Consider the following 13872-nt stretch of genomic DNA (forward strand, 5'->3'; position numbering starts at 1 on the left):
GGGCCTGATGGGTTTACAAGGTGATTTTCACCCCACCCCAGCCTTTAAAAAATATAGTATATGAATTATCCTTGATCATTGAAAAGTATGGTATATTTCTTAAAAGTATCCTTAGAGAGAAATGTACCAAGAATAATACAGATACTAGTACTACAAAGAATAAGAATAATACAAAAGTTAAGAATGTTATAAAAAAGAAAATGAGGTATATTGTCACTGAGAAATATGACAATTATTAAAGCAACAATTTAAAGTGGAACTATTCCATACTAGGCACATGGTAGCCCATTTAATTCTCACATCAATCCCTACATGATAAATAGTATTATGGGCTCATGTGAAAAATAGGTAAAGTGAGGCTTTCCCAAAGGAGCAAAGTAACAACACTATTAAGTAGGAGAGCAAGGATTGTAAATTAGTTGTCTCTAATCAGAGGGCCCACGATTTTTTATGCTTTTAACTACTACACAGTACTGAATACAGCTAATGCAAGATCCATTTGGACTTGAACTCCAACACTTGTCCCACCTAGAATGCCACACTGCTTTAATTGATGTGGGAATTTTCACTAAAATGCTACAAATGAAATACAGAAACTTATTTAAATAATTTCAATTTTAGATCAAGTACTATTTATTTCAGAAATGTCATCATAATTTCAACAAAATATCAATAGTATTGAAAAACGTATTATCATTCCAGTAAATACCAAAAAAATCATTTGATAAAATGCAGTTATTATTATGGTTACCATCTAGTAATACTGAGCTATATCTTTAATATAATAAGTAATTTATATTAAAAAAGAAAGAATTAATTGCCTAGGACAAATGATAGTTCCCATAAAAACAGAACTAAAAAAAGAGTGCTTTTAATCTATAAATTTAGTGTTTCTGAGAAATTCTTGTTTTGGCAATAAGGTATGAAAATAAAATGGTTGTAAATATTGCAAAATAAGAAATTAAGGATAGATTTTTTTAATTAAAGACTTAATTTTTTAAAGCAGTTTAGGACAAAAGCAAAATTGAGAAGAAGGTACAGAGATTACCGATATAGTTCTGGCCCCCACTCATGTGCTGACTCCTCTATTCATTATATCTTCCACCAGCGTGTACATTATCATAAGCAATCCACAATTTATAATAGGGGTCATTCTTGGTGCTGTATATTATGAGTTTGTATAAGTATGTAATGACGTGAATCCACCATTTTCGAATCATTCAGAATAGTTTCACTGTCCTAAATCCAAAATAGAAAAAAATTTAGACAACATTATAGTATACATAGAAAAAACACAAAACTAAAATGAAAGAGATTGAACAGTTTGGTAAATTCACAAAATTCAACATAAGTCGCCTTTCAAAGTCAATACATTACCTATTTCTAAGCCAACCAAAAAGGAGAAGAGTAATTTAAAAAGCAAAGTCATCAACATATTTGGAAACAAATCAACATACACAAGAATTGTGAGAAAATGAATTGATATAAAATCAGTGACAAATTTTTGAAAAAAGTCATACTGTATTTCTGAAAGGGAACACCAACTGTATGAAGATGATACTAATTTACAGATTTATAAATGTAGACAATTCAAATGAAGGCAGATATTAGTTCAAAAATGGTACTACATTAATTGCACATGACTATTCTAGGAAAACACAAATCTAAAAGAACCTCCAAATATTAGAATGTATTATAAATGGACACTAGTTTAAACAGCAGTATTCTGATGCAAATCAGAAATGTAAATAAGTAAATGAAACTGAGACCAGGAAAAAACCCTAATAAATGTAGGTATTGGATGTTGATGAACAAAACACAACTAAACAATGGGGGAAAGCATTTGTATTTATTAAATTCACCTGGTGTAACTGGTCATGAATATGGAGAGAAATTGACACAAGTTTTTATCTCTTATCATATGTAATAATTCTACATGAACTAGAAAACTAAATATTTAAAGAAAACTCAAACACTAGAAAGGCTGCACTATTTTATTATGGGGATTTTTAAAAGTTTTGAATTAATAGGAAATATTACAAAGGAAAGATTGATTAAAAATAAAACAATACAACAATATAAAAGCAGTATTAAAAATAATGTTAAAGTGTGGAAATGATAGAAACATCATAGATAAATTAATAATATCTATACTATATACAAAAGTATTATGGATCTATGAGACCTATACTAGATCCCCGAGAGACAAATACTCAAAGAACATCATCAAGCTGAAAGAAAAATACATGGTTCAAACTAAGAGACATCATCTGATACTCAACTAGTTGCCCAAAATAACAATTTACAAGCATCAATAAATACTACACATGCCCAGGAAGAATAGGTCTATTCAAGTTGTTGATGGCATTAAAAACTGTATTAAAAATCATAAAAATGAGCCGGGCATGGTGGAACATGCCTATAATCCCAAATGCTCAGGAGATTGAGGCAGGAGGATCACGAGTTCGAAGCCAGCCTCATGTGCTAAGCAACTCAGTGAGACCCTGTCTCTAAATAAAATACAAAATAGGGCTGGGGATGTGGCTCAGTGGTCAAGTGCCCCTGAATTTAATCCCCAGTACAAAAAAAAAAAAAGAAAAAGAAATAGAATCATAAAAATGTTCATAGTTTTAGTCCCAGGGATTTTGAACCTGAAAATTATATGAAGGCAATAATTTGAAAAAAAAGAAAACTTAGTTTGAGTATTTAAAAAATCCATACCCTAAAAAGCAACCTAAATATCCAACAAAAGGGGAATGCTTAAGCTATTTATTATATATTAATACGGTGGAACAATTTAAATACTATAACTTCAAAAATAGAAAATTGTGTAGGAGGGTTGGGGTTATGGCTCAGTGGTAGAGCGCTAGCCTAGCATGTGTGAGGCACCACATAAAAATAAATAAATAATGTCATTGTGTAAAAAAAAAGAAAAAAGAAAATTGTGTAGGAAATAACATGATAAAATGAAAATTATATTCTTCACTTTGTTTGCATTCATATGCATTAATAAGTATAATGATCATGAAAACAAAAAAAAATTACAATTCAGTTTTTTAAAAAGTTAATATGGGAATATTCTATTCATTTTAAATTTTTGGTAATTTGTCTAATAAAACACTATTTAATTGGAGAAATAAATAATTTAATGTGTGACTCAAACCTCCATTTCAAATAAACTACTTCTATTTCTCTCACCCTTTTCACTTCAAAATCTATTAATTTATCTTCTATGACTATTTCTCTGGCCCTTCTGTCTCTGTTCATTTCTCCCTATTCCAACTACCCTTCCTTTTTTCTTCTATCATCAATTTTACTCTTCCTTTTACCCATTAATCCTTTTAACCCCTTTTTACCTCTGTTTTTAGAATAGTTAAAATATGGGCCAGGAATGTATTTTATTTTTCTGTTGTATAAAACATTGCTTTTGTTCATTTTTAAAGTGAATGAGCTGAATTCATTATTTTAAAATTCTTTAATAAAGGGCATCCAGATTGAATGGTCTTTTAATTATGCATGGGAAAGACTAAATGAAAAGCTTCTTCTAGTCCCTAAACTTGAAAAGCTTCTTCTAGTCCCTTAACTTAAGTGTTAAATACTCAATATCATAATTCCATTGGATTTATCACCACAAGAAGAACAATGACTATAAATATGAAAAGTTTACATTGGCATATAACCAGAAACCCTTGCTGTTCCAATTTTTTATTTTCAAATACCTTTGAATTTTTTCCAATATTAGGGATTGAACCCAGGGTCTTATGCATGGTAGGCAAGTGCTCTACCATTGAGCTACATCCTCAGCTCTTTTTATTTTTTATTTTGAGACAATTCCTCATTAAGTTTCTGAGGCTGACCCTGAACTTGTGATCTTCCTGCCTTAGCTTCCTGAGTCGCTGGGATTGCAGGTGGGTGCCATTTCTAGCAGCAAATATCCACCTTTTAATCTTTCTGAAATATGCCCTAATCTTCATACAGCATGTTGACCACTAATTGTGATCTCATTGTATTTTGCCTTCATGTTATTGTGACTGTAATATCAGTATGAATGGGTGCTATTGATCCTGGAACCTGGGATGAAAGTATATATGGTAACACATAAATGCAGAGAATGGGCAAGAAGTTAGAAAATATCTATTGGTATCTCATAACTTTGGGCAAGTTTTTTCTCTTTCAACTTCCTCAGAAATAAAGTGACAATACTACTATCTTCCTGGAAGCATATATTATAGGATTAAATATTATGGGGCTGGGGCTGGGGCTCAGTGGTAAAGCACTTGCCTAGCATGTGTGAGGCACTGGGTTCGATCCTCAGCACCACATAATTAAATAAAATAAATGATTAAACATTACAGGGTTCTTTGTTAGATCTTGCAATGCTATGGATAGAGCCAAAAGCCTCCTGCAGGCTAGGTAAGAGCTCTACCACTGAGTCACACTCCTAATATGATAGATTTCAAAAATTATACTTTTGTATTTTTTATTTGTTCTTTTTTAGACATACATGACAGTAGAGTGTATTTTGGCATATTACACATACATGGAGTATAAGTTATTCTGATTAGGATCCCCTTCTTGTGGTTGTACATGATGTGGAGTTACACTGGTTGTATTCATATACGAACATAGAAAAGTTATGTCCGATTCATTCTACTGTATGGCAGGTTTTGAAAGCACTTAATATGCTATAATATGCTACCTGGCACAGAGAAAGCACTCCATCAGTGAAAGAAGGTAGAGGCATTAAAGAGTTAGGGGCATAGTATACAAGGTGGCTTGACAAGAGACTGGCCTGGCTATAGTTGTATTGCATGATTAATTTTGAAGAAACTTCCTTTTACTTTTGGAAAACAGGATTAGTCACAGGTCAGCTGTTCCTTATCAAATCTTCAAAGCAGCCACCAGATCTGAGCATTGCTTCCCATTTTGGGGTGAAACAATGTGGCAGAGGGAGAGTGCTAGAGGTTGTCCTTTGCCAACCTTGTAGAGCACAGAAGAGAAAAGGGCACTGTTGGCTGGAAAGTAGCTTAGGCTCTTGCAAGCAGGGCCAGAGTGCCAGGTCAGTGGTCTATCTGCCCTGCCAATTGTGCAATATGGCTGCAATAACCAGGATAAGGGACGAATCCTGTGCCTTAATGGTGAGCATATGAGTCAATGGCTGTGTCTGTCTATCTGCTGATGCTAGGCAGGAAAAAGGGAACTTGAACCTGAGACTGGTTGTCATGGCACAGTAATTATGAGCCATGCTGCCTGAGTCCACTTGGTAGCACTGTAACCTTGAATAAAGTTACTTAGCCTCTCTGTGCTTCAGTTCTTTGTTTGAAGACTGGCATAATGATGAACTACAAGGTGAGAACTAAAAGAGATGTGTAAGGCTCTTACATGTGTAAGGATATTGGAATGCTTCCTGTCCGATCATGAGTGTGGCCTGGTTTTATCCAGGTACCAACAGCCCATTCCTCAGCTTCTCTTGTAATGAGAAGAATTTTCTTCCTGGGTTCAGGGAAGACACATTTCAAACACAAAAGAGGGATATCATGCATTTTCTCTTTGATCCAAATGTTGATGTGTCATAATAAAACCCACAAGGCAGTGAAGTGACTTTGCACTGGGAAAACTTTGCAAAGATCCATAGAAACCAGACTGGGCCTCGTTCTGAAAGTCTGGGTCATATGGGGGCATTCTTTTCCTCTCCAGACTGCAATGAGACCTGAAATTTCCTGCCATCATGCCTTAATGTCTTCAAAAAACCTCTTTTGAAATGAACAAATTACCCAGGAAGAGTAACACATTAACCTGTTAGCTGGATGAACACTTTAGTGGAGATTACTTTTATCAGATTACTTAGCTTCTGGGAGCTGGACCCTGAAGCCAGCAGATGAAGGATGGTTAAATGATGTTGCCAAGGAAGGAAGAGGAAAAGGGCATCTGGAAGCATCCCAGGGGCTCCTGGGGACTAAAGCTGGGCAAATCCATGCTCTGTAGGGTCTCTGGGATGGAGACCTACTGTCTTCCCCCCTCCCTTTATTTTGTTTTATTTTTTTCTCCTTTTTTTCTGTACTGTATATTACCTAACACAGGGCCAGCTATAAAATCAAAGGATATTTATGAAATTCCTGGCAAGTGAATACTCCCCAGAAGTCTCTCCTTGCTGCAGAGATGTCCTATTGTGAACACTATTAGGTCAGAGTAGAAGAGGTATAATCTGGAGGCTGACCTGCTCCATAGAGTGAAATAGGCACTTGTGGCCTCAACTCATCATGCACTAAGAAAGTGCTGATGACATAGCCTGAGTGTCATTTTATACACTCCAGAAGCATGTTGAAGATCTAAGCAGAGAGGCAATAAATATTCAAGAAAATATCAAGAATGAATCCAAGGACCAAAGGAAACCAAAATTTCCAAGAGAGAGGAAATCTTAAAAAAGAAAGAGTTTTTTTTTTTTTTTTTTTTTTTTTTAATTAAGTGCCTCCTCTGTGCCAGGCGTTTTTACTGGCCTTATCACATTTATTCCTCACAAGAGTACAAAAAATACTTTGTTAATAAATGGAAATCTGATCATCAGAAAAGCTGAGAAATATATAGCATGGTGTAGCAGCTAAGTGCCCAGACATGGATTTGGTTTGACTCCTGGTTCTGCCACTTATTAGCTATGTGACCTTCAACAAGTTGCTTCACATCTCTGTTCCTCCATTTCTTTTTTTGTTAAAAATGAAGATAAAAAAGTAGCATTGTTTTATGTAAATTTTATAAGACTTCAATGAGTTAATATTTACCAAGCCTTTACAACGGTGTCTGCCACAGATGGAACATTTTGTGTTTGCTTAAATAAATAAAATAAACTTGCCCAAGGTTATGCAGCCAGTGTGGGAAAGAGGCAGGACTTGAGCTCAGGTCCAAATACTTCAGTCCTAGGAAAATTCCTGCTTTTTCTGTGGAACCCAAATTTCACTTCTTTTCATGGACTCCTTGAAGTCTCCAATGTCCCAGAAAATTTGCCTTGACCAACCCCACTCTGGTTCACAGGCTAATACTTGGTGACAGACTCCTTGCTTAAGGATTTTAATTTGTTCCTCCACATTATCTTTTCCCCAAACTAGCTTGTGCACCTCTTGAAGAAGACCTTAAAAGATGGAAAGATCTCCCATGTTCTTGGGTAGTCAGAATTAATAATGTGTCAAAAAGGCCATAATACCAAAAGCATTATACAAATTTAATGTAATTCCTATTAAAATTCCAATGATGTTCTTCATAGCAATAGAAAAAGCATACATGAAAATGCATTTGGAAAAATAAGAGGCTTAGAATAAATAGCCAAAGCAACTCTTAGCAAGAAAAGTGAAGCAGGAGGCATCACATTAGCAGACCTTATATTGTACTACAGAGTTATAGTAACAAATACAGCATGGTATTGGCATAAAAACCGGCATGAAACTAATGGAGCAGAATAAAAGACACAGAGACAAACCCACATAAATACAGTTTTCTCATATATACAGTTTTCTCATAAATACAGTTTTCTCAAAGGTGCCATAAACATATTTTGGAGAAAAGATAGCCTCTTCAACAGTGGTTCTGGGAAAACTGGAAATCCATATGTAGTAGAATGAAATTGAACTCCTATCTCTCACCCTGCACAAAAAACTCAAAGTGGATCAAGGACTTAGGTATTAAACCAAAGACCCTGTACCTACTAGAAGAATATGTAGGCCCAAATCTCTATAATATTGGCTTAAGGAACCAAGTGTTTCAACAAGACTCCTAAAGTGCAAGAAGGAAAATCAAGAATCAATAAATGGGATGATATCAAACTAAAAAGCTTCTTCACAGCAAAGGAAACAATCAAGAACTTGAAGAGAGAGCCTACAGAATGAGAGAAAATCTTTGCCAACTGCACCAGAGATAGAGTATTAATCTCTAGGATATATAAAGAACTCAAAAATTTGACACAAAAAAACCCAAAATTATCCAATCAATAAATTGGCAAAGAAATTGAACAGGCACTTCACAGAAGAATAAATACAATCAAGTAACAGATATATAAAAAACTGTTCAACATCTCTAACAATTAGAGAAATGCAAATTAAAACTACACTGAGATTCCATCTCACTCCAATCAGAATGACAATTATCAAGAAGACAAGTAGTAATAAATGTTGATGATGATGTGGGGGGAAAAGGTTCATTCATATCTTGCTGGTGGGACTGTAAATTGGTGCAACCACTATGGAAAGCAATATGTAGATTCCTCAGAAAACTTGGAATGGGACCACCATTAGACCCAGTAATCCTACTCTTTAGTATATGTCCAAAGGGCTTAAAATCAGCATATTATAGTGTTGTAGCCACAACAATGTTTATAGCAGCCCAATTCACAATAGCTAAATTATGGAACCAACCTAGCTGCTCTTCAACAGATGAATGGATAAAGAAAATGTGATATATATATATATATATATATATATATATATATATATATATACACACACACACACACACACACACATATATATATATATATACATATACACACACACACACACACATATATATACATATATACATACACACACAAAGGAATATTACTCAGCCATAAATAAAGATGAAATTATGGCATTTGTCACTAAATGGATGGAACTGGAGACTATCATGCTAAGTGAAATAAGTTAGTCCCCAAAAATCAAAGACTGAATGTTCTCTCTCTGACAGGTGGGTGCTAACACACAATAAGGGGAGATGGGAAGGAGAAGAATAGACATTCATTGGATTAGACAAAGGGGAATGAAGGGGAGGGAGGGGAGATGGGAATAGGAAAGACAGAAGAATGAATAGGACATTATTTTCATATGTTCATATATGAATACATGACCTGTGAAACTCATTATCATGTACAATTGCAGAATGGGATCCTAACTAGAATAAGCTATACTCCATGTATGTATAATACATCAAAATACACTGTAGTGTTGTATATATCTTAAAAGAACAAATTAAAAATTAAAATAAAAAGAGTCTATTTCTTTCTTTTAATCCTCCAATATTCCTAGAATTTCCTCTGTGTTTTTTCATTGAAATTTTGCCCATAGCTCTTCAATGGAATGTGTGGTCTTACAGAGTTTTGAGTGGAATAAGCTCAGAGTGATTTAGAATTCCTTAGTCTTAGGTAGCCCACATTTTCTACTTCTACCCATCCATTTTCAGTTTGAGGTTTTTTTAATAGAGCATGTATGTTTTTTAAAAAAATTAGTTGTTGATGGACCTTTATTTTATACATTTATTTATATGCAGAGTTGAGAATTGAACCCAGTGCCTCACACATGTAGGCAAGTGCTCTACCACTGAGCTACAACCCCAACCCTGAGTTTTAAATTAACCAATGCCAGAAAGAAATGACATTTTGGGTCAGGTACAGTGGTACATGCCTGTAATCCCAACAACTCAGGAGGCTGAAGCAGGAAGATTGCAAGTTCAAGATCAGCCTCAGCAACTCAGCAAGGCCCTAAGCAACTTTGTGAAACCTTATCTCAAAAATTTAAAAAAAACCAAATACATTAAAAGGGCTGTGGATTTGGCTCAGTGTTTAAGAGACCCTGGGTTCAATCCCTGGTACCAAAAAAATCAATTAATTAATTAATAAAAAAGAAATGACATTTTGGGTTTGAACTCATCCTATATAAAGTTTTAGCATTTTTTTCTTAGATTAAAAAAAATCTCTCAGCTCTGATCTTTTAAAGATTTTGCTAGTGCTTAGATACTAAGAGAGATGGACACAGAGACCGAGAGATAGAGAAGCAGTATGGTAACACCAAAATTCCTGTAATAATGTAATTTTCTGTGTTATGCCTTTCCAGATATATGGCACTGAGTAAGAAGAAATAATAGTAAAGGAAAATGGCCAAATGCAGGTTGGTGTTCTTGAGCTAAGTGCAAAGGGAAATATAAAGTTATTTTTGAGTTACACTCTATTTCTAAAGTGCTTTCTGAACCCTGAGTATACTGTACATACATATCTCCAAAGGGGAAGAAATGTATATAAGTTCTAAAAACACTTGCTGAGGTAGTAAATGAATGTGCTCTATTTCCCAGATCAGAGCCCTTCATTCTAATTCGTTGCAAGCCATAAGTGAAATGACTTGGCTGATTATAAGTCAGTCCCCCATGAACATTTGTTTACATCTGAAAACCACTACACATAATTGCCTCTCTGCTCAGGGGAGGCCCAGCTGGGATTACAGCAAGTGTTGCAAGGTTCTAGTGAAGTGTGATCACCAGTTACGGCATGAGCCTGGCACTGCATGTCCACACTCTGTCTGCCTTGGCAATTGGATCCGTCAGTCTTCCTCCCTCATACAGCTAAAGTTAGCCAAAAAGACAGTGGAAGTCCTGGAAAGGAGAACATGGACCTGTAAATAACACTCAGAGATGGTATGTCATGATCCAGGGCCTTCCAGTTCATTTTGCTCCTGAGACACAGTCTGTAATTACATGGTAGTTACTGTTTTCCTCCAAAAGTCAATGATAGAGCATTTTTAGTGATGAAAGGAAGGTGGCATACATGATAAGTCAGGATCAAGGGCATATCATAAATATCGATTTCCCTGAAAAAATGGAAATGGGTGATCTGCCTTAATCACTTCCAGTGCAGGAAAAAAATAGATCTATTCAGAGTTAATAATGATCAGAGAGATAAACACATAACTGCTTCTTTCCTTTGTTAACAAATTTGAATTTGAATTAAAATGTACATAAAACTGTTAAGCCAGGCACAGTGGCACGTGTGTGTAATCCCAGCAGCTCAGAAGGCTGAGGCAGGAGGATCACGAGTTCAAAGCCAGCCTCAGCAACTTAGCAAGGCCCTAAGCAACTCAGTGAGACCCTGTCTGTAAATAAAGTATGATAGGGCTGGGGATGTGGCTCAGTGGCCAAGTGTCCCTGAGTTCAATTCCCTGTACCCTAAATAAATAAACAAAGTAAACCTGTTAAATATCTATAAATTTGGGATATGACTAGTATCTACTTAATATGGTGGTTATGAAGGTCAATGAATTTCAAACTTTTATAAGTTTTAGAATAATACAAAAATATGGGAAGCCCTATATAAGTCTTTGCCAAATAAATAATAAAACCTGACGTAGGGGAAACTAGTAAGTCCTACTATAAACTTCTTTTAATTGGTATAGGCAACATTCCCATTTAAGTGTCAGTATTAAAAAGTGACACTGGCATACAATATTCCTTTGTAATTTTATATACACAAACATTTCACATTATAATTGTGATGTGAACTAAAAGAAGTTAATCCTATGTTGATAGTCAATATCTTTGCCTCCGTCACTACCATTTATATATTCTTAGGTCAATCATTCATCTTCTTTCTCTCCACATTTTACATATCTTATTTATAAAAGGGATATGAGCCTGTTATGGTTTGGATATTAGTTGTCTCCCCCAATAAGCTCATGTGATAGATAATGCAGGAATGTTCAGGGGTGAAATGTTTAAATCATGAGAGCTGTAACCTAGTCAGTGGATTAATCCATTGGATGGATCAATAATTTGAATGGATTGTGGGGTTACCAGTAACTGTAGACAGGTGGGGTGTGGCTGAAGACAGTAGGTCACTAGGAGCATGCCTATGAGGATTATAGATCTTGTCTCTGTCTCCTCATGCTCTTTCTGCTTCCTGGCTGCAAGAAGCTGAGCAGCTTTCCTCCACCATGCCCTTCCACCATGATGCTCTGCTTCACCACAGGCACAGAACAATGGAATTGGCTGATTGTGGACTTAACCTCTGAAATGGTGAGCCCAAAATAAACTCTTCCTTCTCTAAGTTGACCTTGTCAGTTATTTTGTTAACAGCAATGAAAAGCTGACTAACACAGAGTGTATATCACAAATATGATCAAAATGATGAAGGAAAGGAGTGAGTTAATAATTCCTTCGCCTTGTTTTAATTCTTAAAAAATTATAATAAAAACAGATGATCAGATGGGGTCTGTTGTTTTTCTTTGTGTTCAGGTCTCTGCCCGTAAAAAATAAATAAATAATTTGAAAACCCAGTTAAGACTTAATTAAGAAGGCCCTTGAACTTGATCCTGTAAGGAGCACCAGTAACATTTTCAGACAATGGTGTGGTTGGAAAGTGATGTCCAGACTAATATGGGAGAAGGAAAGAATCTTCCCTCTTTCTGCTACAATAAACCTGTTCCCTGGGAGGCAATGCCAGCAAAACTTGGATGCCTCTCACTCCTGGTTGAGGATACACGTGTGCTTGCTGAGCTAAGCTCTTAGTTATGAATGATTAAGAGCACAGTATTTTACCAATCCCAAGACTTTGCTTCTGTAACCAGGTCATCAGCCTGAGTGACAACCCACTTTGAAGGATGCTCATGAAGACCAAACGTCTGGGCTCTTTCAGGTGGCTCTAGCTAAGTAGAATAAACCTGAGGGAGTTTCTCTAAGCATTCTCTCTAACACCCATGTCCCATAGGAGAATGAGATTTTTTTCCTGTGGGATAATCTCCCCTCCTCTCTTCCTATTCGTCCTCCTCCTACTCCCCGCCTCTTCCTCCTCCTCGTGCTGGGGATGGAATCTAGGGCCTTGTACATGCTGGGCAAGAACACTACCACAGATCTGCACACCCAGTCTGTTTCTGTGTATTCTTTGAGCAAATGGTTTGGTTTCCATTGGTATTTATGGGGTCAAGACCAACTGCTATTGCTGTATAAAATTATTGCATTTATGGCAATAGCAAGGTAGTGTCCAATAGAACCTCCCACATGGACCTCAGGCAGCTTGCTTCCCTTCCCCCTCTCCAGACTTCATTTTTCTTCATCAGTAATGGTATCATCTGGTCTGTGAATTATTATTATTTTTAACTTCCTTTGGCAAAAGTGACCATCTTCCCCTTTGTGCCCTTACTGTATAATCAGGTACCACTCAATCCCTTCACTTTCCACTTTGTCTGATTAGGCCTTGTACTTTTCCAGAGCTGGAACTAAATCTTACTTTTATTTGTAGCACTATTACCTTGAATGCAGTCAGTGCTCAAAAATTTGATACAAATGATATAGGAAGGAATAAATTAATGCATGAGTGAAAAGGGTTGGACAAGATACATCCTGAAAACTCTCAACAATAGGCTAAATTGATACTTTCCCTCCTCAATGAAAACCACGTTTTGTATAGGTTTGAGAATTGATAATACAGTGATGCAGAAGGGCTTGAGAAACCAACATTCCTCCCAAATTTTCCATTCTTTTTTTTAAATTTTTTTAATTTTTTTATTGGTTGTTCAAAACATTACAAAGCTCTTGACATATCATATCAAAATTTTCCATTCTTAAATCATTTGTATTTTATATTTTGTATACTGCCTCATCTAATCTTCTTTAACCATCTTGGCTTCCCTCATCCTCTGTGCTGAAACCTATTTTCCTCTTTTTCAAGGTAAACAGAAAAATTTGACTTTTGCAATTCTCTACCAGCCTGTGTCACTGTCTATTCTAAAAAGTACTTGCCAGCTCATTAAAGGCAGCTCATGTATGGTACTTTATTTCCTTGATAAGTGCAACCCTTTATAAACTGACTTACACCACATAACCCAGACGCACAAAACCTGATGTGCAACCCAAGCCATATAATCCCCAATCACTGATGGCTGCAATCATCATATGTAAAGTACTTCTAAGCCACTTCAGCTTCTTTCTCCCTGTGTCTAAAGACTTAGGTAAGTAGCAGGCCTTCTGGGCAAAATGGGGGCTTCCTTACATTCCACCTGCAATGAAAATTCTACCAGTTGCTTGAAGGAGCTGATTGCCCTGGTGACAGTTCAATGGGGTTACTTAAGTGGTGCATTTTTCAAAGTTGTT

This window comes from Marmota flaviventris, chromosome X (assembly GCF_047511675.1).
Source record: "Marmota flaviventris isolate mMarFla1 chromosome X, mMarFla1.hap1, whole genome shotgun sequence".
Taxonomy (NCBI): Eukaryota; Metazoa; Chordata; class Mammalia; order Rodentia; family Sciuridae; genus Marmota; species Marmota flaviventris.